Source organism: Rhynchophorus ferrugineus, unplaced genomic scaffold, assembly GCF_030347505.1.
Source record: "Rhynchophorus ferrugineus isolate W39M unplaced genomic scaffold, kcgeb_rfMv2 rfM9, whole genome shotgun sequence".
Classification (NCBI taxonomy): Eukaryota; Metazoa; Arthropoda; class Insecta; order Coleoptera; family Curculionidae; genus Rhynchophorus; species Rhynchophorus ferrugineus.
The window spans coordinates 27,445,385-27,456,412 of NW_027472588.1; positions in this window are offsets into that span (position 1 = coordinate 27,445,385).

The window sequence follows — 11,028 nt, forward strand, 5'->3', positions numbered from 1 at the left end:
CAAAAACAACAAAATAATTACACACACGACTAAAGGTTTAAACTCTCTAGCAGATATACGAAAACTAGTTAAAGAAAAAAAACATGGATAACAATAAAACTCAAAAGCTTAATCGAGAAATATAAAATCTGAAAGAAGAATTAATGAACTGCAATCTGGAATAACTATCAGCATAAAAAAAGTCTAATAAATAACTTCTGTTTTTAGTAACCAAGAGGAATAAAAGGCAAGGAACATCTATCTCTCCTATATGAAGCAACAATAGGTCATAAGGTAGAAACGGTATACAAAAGGAGTTTTTTGCTGAGTTACTAGCTAAAATGGATACTGCCAACTAGGGACAGATGAATTACGCAATAGTTAATATTAACTTAATTCATAAATGAGAATATAAATTGCCCCAAAAGTCATAATCACTAGAGAAATAGTAAATCTACTGAAGGAATTCTTTTAGAGTCACATTAGAATATTTTTTTAATATCTTGAACTATGGAACTTTCCGTATATAGTTTTCTGAAATTCAAAACATCAGTTAAAATATTGTTCAGATAATATGAACTACATTATTAACGATCTGATGATGAAAACTTGAAAAGCAATCTCTAACACATTAAATGTTATATGCGGGCATCAGTTAATGGTGATTGATTCAAATATAATAAGTATTTTACCAAACAGTTGTATTTGAAATAAAAATATTAATTGACAAAAGAGGTATTATTTCGTCAACATGATAGTTCTGATACCTTTTAAGAACTCTGTGTAATTTTTTATTTAAAATCACTCTATCTTTTGTGATTCTGCTTGTGTAACCATATTTTTATTTTAATGATTGTTTTAAATAATTTAGTTAATAAATAACATCATCAACTCTAGCCTTAGTTTTCCCGTTATATACATCGAAATAACAATTTCTAAAATAACTACAGTAATATCTATACGATTTTATAACCCTAAATGGCAAGTTTTCAGTAGTATTCAGATTTGTTTCCATATATTTTCATATAAATGGAAATTCTCACAACTATTGCTGTTTTGAATTGAAATTTGACTCTCTTAAAGCTAAAGTTGTTATTTATTTATGCTTATAATGAATTGCTACAACATCTATAGTAGTTCAAAATCTAGTCAATCCTATATTTGAGACAGAAATTTCGGTTTATTCTAAAATGCCTTAATATATGTGCAGTAATAGCTATTCTATGAAGTCATAAGACTGTCTAGATATAAAAGAAGTGTCATTCATTTGCTCAGTCAAAATACCAGAAGTCGCTATCTTAAATTTTCTTACTTCTCAAACTGGGAAATCATTCAAAGTTCATCAAAAATTGTGTAGTGTTAATAGTAGTGCATGTTAAATAGGACTCCGGTGTCAGAATTGGATTGCTTGTTTTCATTTTTTGAAAAAATCGATGACATTCATAAATATATCAAAGTAGAATTGCAACATCGCTATTGAACAAAGAAACTATAAATTGATTTTAACTAACTAAAATATGAACCTTTCATATAGGAGAGGATACTAAAAGAAGCTCGAAACCAGAGCTCCACATGCATTAACACTGAAAAATTTAATTTGCCAATCGTTGTTGAAGCAAAACAAAATCGAACAATTTTTAAAAAAATATTTGCTTGGAGATTTATAAGGAGATGAAAAGTATATAATACATGACAATAATGCGTGAAAACGATCGCGGTAGAGTCTCGGAGAACCTTCATAACCACTAGCAAAACCCGCATTGGCAAGAAAGGCGGTTAGGTAGAACAGGAAAGGAATCGTTCATCATGAACTTCCCAATCATGGCCAAGCCATTAATTCACCAGACGACCAGAATGGTGACAACTTATATTTTTACTAAAATATAAAAAGATGTTTTTTCATAAAAATAGCAAAAGGAAAACGGATATATGCGATTAGTACATGAAATATATAAAAATAGAGTTGAAAAACATGAAAAAAAACTAAAATTGTTTTTCTCAAGTCAATACATAGTAATATCAAAACAGGAACATGAAGATGAGCTGGAAGAAACGATGCGAAACACACATAACAATACGCCTTCCCGTTTTAACCCTTGAAACAACAGAAAACTTATTTCACCACCCACCCCCCGGTTCCGAGAACGAAAAAGTGCCGACATCAAAATAATCACCCTCCGATGTGACTGTTTGTGTTTCCCGAAAAATAATTTGAATAAAATTTCAATTTATATCTATATGGAAGCCCTCCTCTGGCTCTAATAATGTCTATATCAAAGAGACAAGTGTAAAAACAAACAGGGGTCGCGCGTACAGGGTAAATATAGCGACAAATTATTTCCTATACACATAAAAGGTGTAACCAATCTGAATATTAAATCGTCGACTTGTCATGGAGGGATGCTGACGTCATTGCATTGGCGTAGAGTCGCTCAAATAGGTGACGGCTTCATACTGAGCGAAATTAACGGAAAGCTTCGGGGCGTAGAAGGGTGTTACTTGCCTTCGCGCTGTTGTTAATTCGGACACCTTATCCAGAGACTTAATGAAACTATATTGGATGTTGTTCGGTGTTTTAATTGTATTTGAAATCTAGTTAGGTGGAATAATTTTGTACTACATAAATTTTTCTCTTTTCGAAGAATTTTGTACATCCAAAGGTAGCTAATATTCTCATTATTATTTGAAATTATTTAATTTATTTATTTTCAACTATTATTTTAAATCATTTTCTGTAGATTATTAGGTGGAGAGCATTTAATGATAAAAGTTCTTTGAGAAGTCTGTGATGTACTTGTATTTTATACTCTTGCTTCTGGAATATTATTACTAATCACATAGCAATTGAATTCAAAACAGTAGGAAGACTGACTTGTTGCATTGAACATTGCGTATTTAAGTAAATTATTGTCAATTTTTAAAATGTAAATGTATCTGTGGTTTTAACAGGTTTCTAAAAATTGATTACTTCAAAGTACATAGTTTTATTGTAAACTAACAGATAATTATAAAAAATAATATAATGAAATTTCCTGGCGGTCACATAAATATAGATAAGTGCAAATTACGTGTAAGAAATTTTATGAGGTACTTCACGTAAAAATAAACGAGAAAACTGGAAAATAATAATTACGTAGGGCTGAAGGTTTGGGCCAAGTTTTAGACAAAAATACTAATGTCGGAAAAAGAAAATAAAACTCCAGATTAAGTTGGCTATATACTTATATACTTTTAACACTAGCCACTAGCCAGTTGGTATGCTTAAAAAGGGGGCCGATGTTTCCAACCTTAAGAAAAGCAATAGGTAAGGATAAAAATATAATATAAAATATGACGTGGTGAGAACGAGACTTAAATTGTATTTAGAACACAATTATTATTACATACTTACAGGTTTTGAAGACAATATGAAATTAAAGTTGTAAGCTTTCTGGTAGATATGCGAGAACTAGTCAAAGAAAAGAGAAAAGCTACAAGGGGGTAACTAAATGTGGCTCCTACATACCAGAAAATAAAATAAAACTCCAAAGCTTGTTGATAAATCTAAGTATCAATAATCTCTCTGTAAGAACTATCAGCGTATAAGGAGACTAATTATCTACTCTGATTAGGAACCAAAAACATTGAGAGGTCTATAACATGTGTGACTTCTTAAGCAACAGTGGACAGAGCTCTTTGCTGAACCTCTACCAAAAGGTATATGCCCAAAAGGAGAGGTTAATTATGCCTTTATTAATAAGAATAATTTAAAATCTACAGCTAAGACAACAGTTGCCCCAAATGAACAAATCATGGAGATAAGAATTAAAGAAGATATCAAAAGGTTTTCCAGGAAACACGAAGTGAGGTTATAATTTCAGGAAAAATCAGCGAGAATGATGATAAATTAGTCAACACGTACTCCGAAAACTGAACAAGATTAACCCATAAAACTACAGCTTTTCGTTATATCAATTATAGTGTACATAAGCTAATAATTGTTAGAAATAAATTGATGGTTGATCTAAGAAACCAGTTTTAACAAAATATTACGTAAAAAAATTCATACATAGTGATGTCACGACTCACAAAATCCTTATTAAGCTTGTTAAAGTAGAATTATAATTTGTTTTGTTGATAGCATTCTAAAACGATAGTTCAAAATTACGTATTTAACTTTTTTAAATTCAAAACTTTAACCAAAATATTTCCAAGACCAAATCTACAATTAATCAAATAAGCCATGATGAATAGAAAATAAAATGACATAGATAAAACTCCATATCTTATAAAATATAAAACTTAAAAGACCATCTATAACACATTCAATGCTTTTAGACATGCTAAAAAAAATTAATATTAAAAGGATTCCATCATCCTTAAGACATTATCCTCATTATCATTTATTATTTAGCTTCTTTATTTTAAACTATTATTTTAAATAATTTTTTGTGGTTTAATAATGAAAAACATTTAATGATAGAAATTTAAGAGAGAATTTTGAGAAATTTAAGGTGGAATTTCTTTGTATTTTACATCCTTGCTTCTGGAAAATTACAATTCATCACATAACAAATTAATTCAAAACAGAGAAGAACTATTTCGATCACCTATAAAAGACCTCCAGAATGGATTACTTACACTGAGACCTTCAGATACCGACTGTAACTCAGAATATTAAGAGAATCGCATGAAGGCACGAGGAGAAACTCCATTCTCATGTCCTTTTCGAAGTAATAGAACTTTTGGATAACACCAGAACAAAACGCAGATTCAAAAGAATTAAACCATTTTGAGTAGCATAGTAAGGTGCATTTAATAGAAAAACCGCAAGTCTTACTACAAAAAAAATAAACACATAAATAGTATTGTATACTAAGAGAGGGCCGATCGTTACTCCTAGTTATATACTTGGATTTAATTTATTGTAAAGATTAATTGTAAGTTAGTCTTATACGATAATGTAATCAGTAAATTTAAAAAGAAAAATTTGTACAGAAGATCTGCCTGCCATCTGATAAATAAACTTTTTCTAGACCAAATCGCACAATCTTGTTGAACAATTCACGTCATCTCTGCGAAAGGCAGTTACAAACTCAACGTCGCCAAAACAACATGATAGCTATAGACTGCCGAGCTCTACCAAACAATTGAAACTCGCTACATATCTATATGGTTACCTGCGGTAGCCTGACTTAAATTTCAACTCATTTTGACAAATAAAAATATAACAGAACACTCTAGAACTGTTCCCACCATTAATTTATTTTCGGACCATCAATATCTTGCGAAAAAATCGATTCTCATCAAAAAATTAATTAATATTCCGTAGTCATCCAGATATTTGAATACCTGTTAATACATTCTGTAACGAAACAGCCTATAAACCATATTAGCGTCAGTAGATCTTCACGAAACGTATACACATTAACACTTAATTTAAATAGAATTAAAAAAATACGAATCCGACGTCTATGCCGGTCCACACTTAATCATATTCCAACTTTAATTCACCATAACAGTTTATTCTCGGAGTATTTTCGGAACGATTATTGCATGGGAGGGTCATGCCAGCTGCCTAACTTCATGCGTTTTATCAAATTGATTTTTATGTAGCGGCAAATTTTGCCATTCTTTTTCATTTGCATATTCTTGGGGAGGCAGATGTACTGTCTGCCCTTTTTTCGATCGCCTATCTCGCTCTCTCCATCTTTCTAAACCGACAAGTGTGTAAATATTCAAATTGTACATTAAAGAATGAGTTTTATGATCGCAAGCGCGTCAGTGTTATTTGTTAAAGCTCTTAAATGGCGTTTCATTAAAAACGTGATAAAATCTATTACGCAGTGTAATTTTTCGTGGTGAGAATTTTTTTTTATTTCCGTCAGGTTGGTTATTGGATTCATTTTCATTTATTGGAACACAGTAGATCACTTACTGAAGTTACTGAAATGATCTACTACATGCTAGGATAGTTATGTCATATAATTGAAATCATATAATAATACTTATTGCCCACAGGCAGATTGTTAATGTTAATATTAATAATTGCAGGAATATTACGTTTGTTAACATAGGATTTTTCAATAGGGGTGGGTCGATGCTGCATCGATTCGAATCCTTACGGAGTATGGTTGAAAATTTGTTTACTATTTTTGTAACTGTGATAGTCCATAAGCAAAGTGTAGAATATTAAACCATTCCAGATACGCTACTAACTGGGTAAGCTAACATTTATGGAGGGCTGCGATTGTTAATCCATTTATAGGACAAACCAACCGTAAGCAGCGAAAGATGTAGTACAACTATCAACTATATAGTGAACCCTTTATTGTTAAAAAGATGCAGTATGGCCCGATATATTATCGTTTACAATGTTTCCTAGCATCGACTTATTAATAAGTAAATATTGAGCATATGTCTTATGTATACTAATATCAATATTCTCGGCAATTTACATATCAATCACCTCTGTTTCCAATAGATAACGCTTATTATCAAAAGAAGTATTCGTTTGAACTATAATTTTGATATTGATGGTGATCATTTTTCAACCTTTAGCCGTCGTTTACCAACTAATACCTCAATAAATTGAATATTACTGAAGATATAACGCAGCTGTTCTGTCAGCTTAATTCATGATTGTTGTTTCTTCCTTCCAAGTCTTTCCCTTGCTATATTTAGTTTTGAGTTTTTGGTTCTTTTTCATATTGTTTAGTTCATATCATATAACTGGTCAATTGAAAAGTCCCCGGCCTACCATAGTAAAACATATTTTTTTGGCAAAATTATTTTTTTATTCAACATAATTCCCTTCAAGAGTAATACACTGATTATAGCGACACTCCAACTTTTCGATATCATTTTTGTAGTACGATTTAAGTTTGGTAGCCGCAGTGATTAAGGTGACAGAATAATCTTCCTATTGATACGATAATCGCAGGTTTGAATCCGCGATTATTCAGGATCATTTGCAGGACAGGACATTCATGCACTTTATTATTTATGATTGTATTTGAGAGTTTTTGTATTCTTCATTAAACAAGTTTGGATTAGAGCCTGTAGCTGAGTCACTTGCCGAAACTCCAAGAACTATTAATTTGGTTAATTTGGAGAATCTTTTTAACAGCCTGATGTCAATTTTTTTCAATCTTTCTTGTATGTCAATTTTTTTCAATCTTTCTTGTATGAGTAATTACATTAACAATTATTTCAATCCATGTCCCAGAAATAATACTCTTCGCATACACCCACACACACATTATAGCCCAGATTATTGACATCGTGATTTCCGACATAAAATTCAATAACTGCCATAATGTTTATCATTTTATTCAATATTTAACTGGTCTCTTAGACTAAACATTCATTTATGTCTAACAACTATTTGTCCCTACTTCATACAACGGGAAACTGTAGTTCTTATCTATCAACTTACACCAATTTTATTCATACGTTATTGCACATTTTCCAGGTCCTTCCTCTGGGTTTCCATAGAGCTGTAGCTTGACTTCGTTTAACATAATTTGAATTCTTCATTGGCTATAAACATACCTAGATCTTGATGTAAGTCTTCATTGCATAAATATAATCAATTCAAAATAGCAGTGACACGAGTGTCAATAAATGTCTATCTAAAGTTCTAAATTCGTTTTGCAGTCAGACAATACTATCCTTGTCATTTTATTCTATTTAAAAAGATTAGAAACTATAGAGAAATATAGTAATATAATAATATTGCATCGAAAGCAACAAGAACTAAGCGTAAAACATAAATAAGCTCTCTACTGAAAGTAAAATACATTAATCATATATACAATTGTTAATTAAGTGGACTGGACCTTCGGGGGATACCACTACAAACAAAAACGCCTCTAGAACCCCACCGATACTAGCGTGGAAAAAAGCTCAATGTATATATAATAAAATAACTCTAACCTATAAATTATTGTGGCTGTAAAATTAATTGTAGTTTTAGATCCTTCGATAATAAAAAAAATAATTTATATTTAATAGAATATTTGTTCAATTATTTTTTATATTAAAATTTTGTCATATATAGGACTATACCTACAAACATTTCATGTATTCACTGCATCACGTAGAACTTTGTTCCAACATATTTGAATATTATTTATACTGCTATCTCATGTGCAACCCCACATTTGTACCATAAAGACGTATCATAAAAAATGAGTTGACATTTTGTATTTTTCTTAAAAAAATTGATATAGCTGTTTATATTTTATTTTCAATTTCTAAATAATAATAGCAATTAGTAATATTATTTTTGGAAGCGAACTTGTTCCTTTTATTTCAATCTGAGATCTATTTTAAGACGGTACATGCTAAAGAGTGATGTTCGAGAGAGAGGTTATTCGTGATAGCAAGATATTTGTGGAACAGTAAGATGATTTTACTTGAATTTTTGATAAAAACCTCTTGGTTGTACTCCGCGAGTATGATTATCTTAATAACATCCAGTTTAGGTGTATCACTGATATAGAGCAGATAAGGGATCGAGTCACTCCTAAATGTGTAAAGAACAGTTGGAAAATGTTATGACTTTATGAAACAATAAGGTACAGAGTTTCACATAAAAATTCCTTCAAATTAATTCACACTTCTGGTATATATAATTTACACGGTTGAACATAACGTAAAATACTTTTGAATCTTCACACGTAAGTATATGTCTCTGGCTGTGAATTAAACAGAACCGACCGAAAAGTATTCATTATGAACACGAGATGTACGGAATACATATGCGGCATATTCAAATTGACGACTGGTTATAAAACGGTGTTACTATTACAAGCCGATGTGAAATGATCGTAATTTTATGATTGTTTCGAACTTTCTCAGCCATAAATTCAAGAAACGTCGTAAATGGTAAAATAATAAAAAACGGTACCACTTCGTTAATTCGGACGTTTACGGAATTGGTACGATCATAATTTCGAAAGTATTTTTTTCTCGGTGGCCTGCGGTTGGGCTCTGGTTACTTCTTTCCCTTTGATGTTGGACAACATCAAGGATTCTATCGCACGATCCGAAACCGAGATAATGTTGAGTACGTGTTGCATTTCAAATGCCGATCAGCCCGGGTTGCATTATTGTCATACTCGAATTAGAATATTACCCTTTTTTATTTAAATAAATAATGAACCCAAGCTTAAATTATTCATTCTGTATGTTTTTTATTGATCATTCTATTTTTTTGTAAATTTTACACGCTTATTTTATACTGAACATTTGCAGTATACTGTGTTTATACTAAAAATTGCAAGTAGTAAAATGTAAAAAATGCAAAATGCAAAATGTAAAAATTCAAGAAATTTGTCCCAATAGACGTTTCTTTGAAAATTTGCCAAACTTTAGAAGTAGAGTGATGAAAGGAAATAATATTTTCAGTCAGTTTGTCTCGTAACCATTTTCCTTTCTTTTAGATGCTTTCCTACATATATAAACATCTGAACATAGTTCATTCATCAATTGCTAAACTTCCTGAAACACCCAGAAGAAAGAGCTTTAGCTGGGTTTTCGTAAAATAAGTCTTGCTTGGAAGTATATTGTCTTCCAACATATTTAATTCTTCTGGTTGTTCTTTGTCATTCAAAGAGTCAAAAAATTAGGACTTATACATTTTTGAAAGCGAAATCGACAGGTGGGATATGGCGGAACAGCATCATTTCGAATTTCTAAAGCTGTTTCTGTAAGAACTGTTTACTGTTTTACTACTGCAAACTGTTTGTAGGTAATCGATGTCGGAAATGCCAATGAGTGTTCCATGATTAGCATCTGTATACACCGCATAACTTAAACATTGGTTGGTTACATAAACGAATGTCAAAATAGCCTTTTATTTAACATTAATTTTATTTAACATTCATACTTTGCAATTTCGCCAGTATATATCGCCAATAAACTTAAAATCAACCACAGAAACAATTATTTTATTTTAAACATTTATTTTAAAGCTATTCATCTCATTTTAAGTATCTTCATTGACCTGCAAGTACTATTCTATCGGACGATGTGGTTCAGAACAAACGAATATTAAAAGATTAGGATTTCCCTTTATTAGGAAAGATTGGGATTTGTGTTTGCGGAGCATCCTTTTTATTTTATTACTCAGTTGATATGATGTGTTTATCATATTGTAGTAATAAACCAGTAGAACAATTAGGATCTTAGAGGCCTATTTCGCTGCTACCTAAGATATGATAATTATTGAAGACCCTGTTGTTAAATCGTATTAAATCATTTATAAAAATACCAGTTTGCAGTTTAGATTTCGAAATCACCAGTCGACAATCGACCAAGTGCACAAAGTAAGAGCGGTTGTTGAAAAGGCATTCAAAGAAAGGAAATACAGGCTTGTAATATTCTTGGAAATCTTACAAGTTATTTACCGGTTATTGGTTTGGGATAAATCTGGAAAATTAGCAAATTGTTACCGCGGAATTACTGTAGAATTTTAGAACCATATATATCCGAAAGAAACTTTGGAGTCTCGCACGAAGAGAATTTCTCAACACTTTTTGTTTCTCAACAAAACTATTTCGGCTGGTGTTCTCCAGAATAGTGTCTTGGAGCCATTCCTGTATTGCCCTACATTGCTGAATCCCATCAACAAAATAAAAATGACTTGAGACTTTTGCCGACTTCATAGTAATTATAGCAAAATATACACCTCTGCCTACGGCAATACAAAAAGTACAAGTAGAACTCAACTAGATCCACAAATGAATTAGTGACTGGAAACTACTGTTAAATATCCAAATCTGTCCTTATTAGTTTTTCGTTGTGCCGAAAAAAGAAAAAAGGTAATCAAATCGCTACACATGCCAGACCTCTCCAGCAGAATCATCTAATTACCTCGGCAGCTGAAAACTACTGCTAAATATCCAGATCTGTCCTTATTAGTTTTTCGTTGCGCCGAAAAAAGAAAAAGGTAATCAAATCGCTACACATGCCAGACCTCTCCAGCAGAATCATCTAATTTCCTCGACATCCACCTCGATGGTAGATTAAATTGGAAACATATTAGACAAAAAGCAGAGTAGA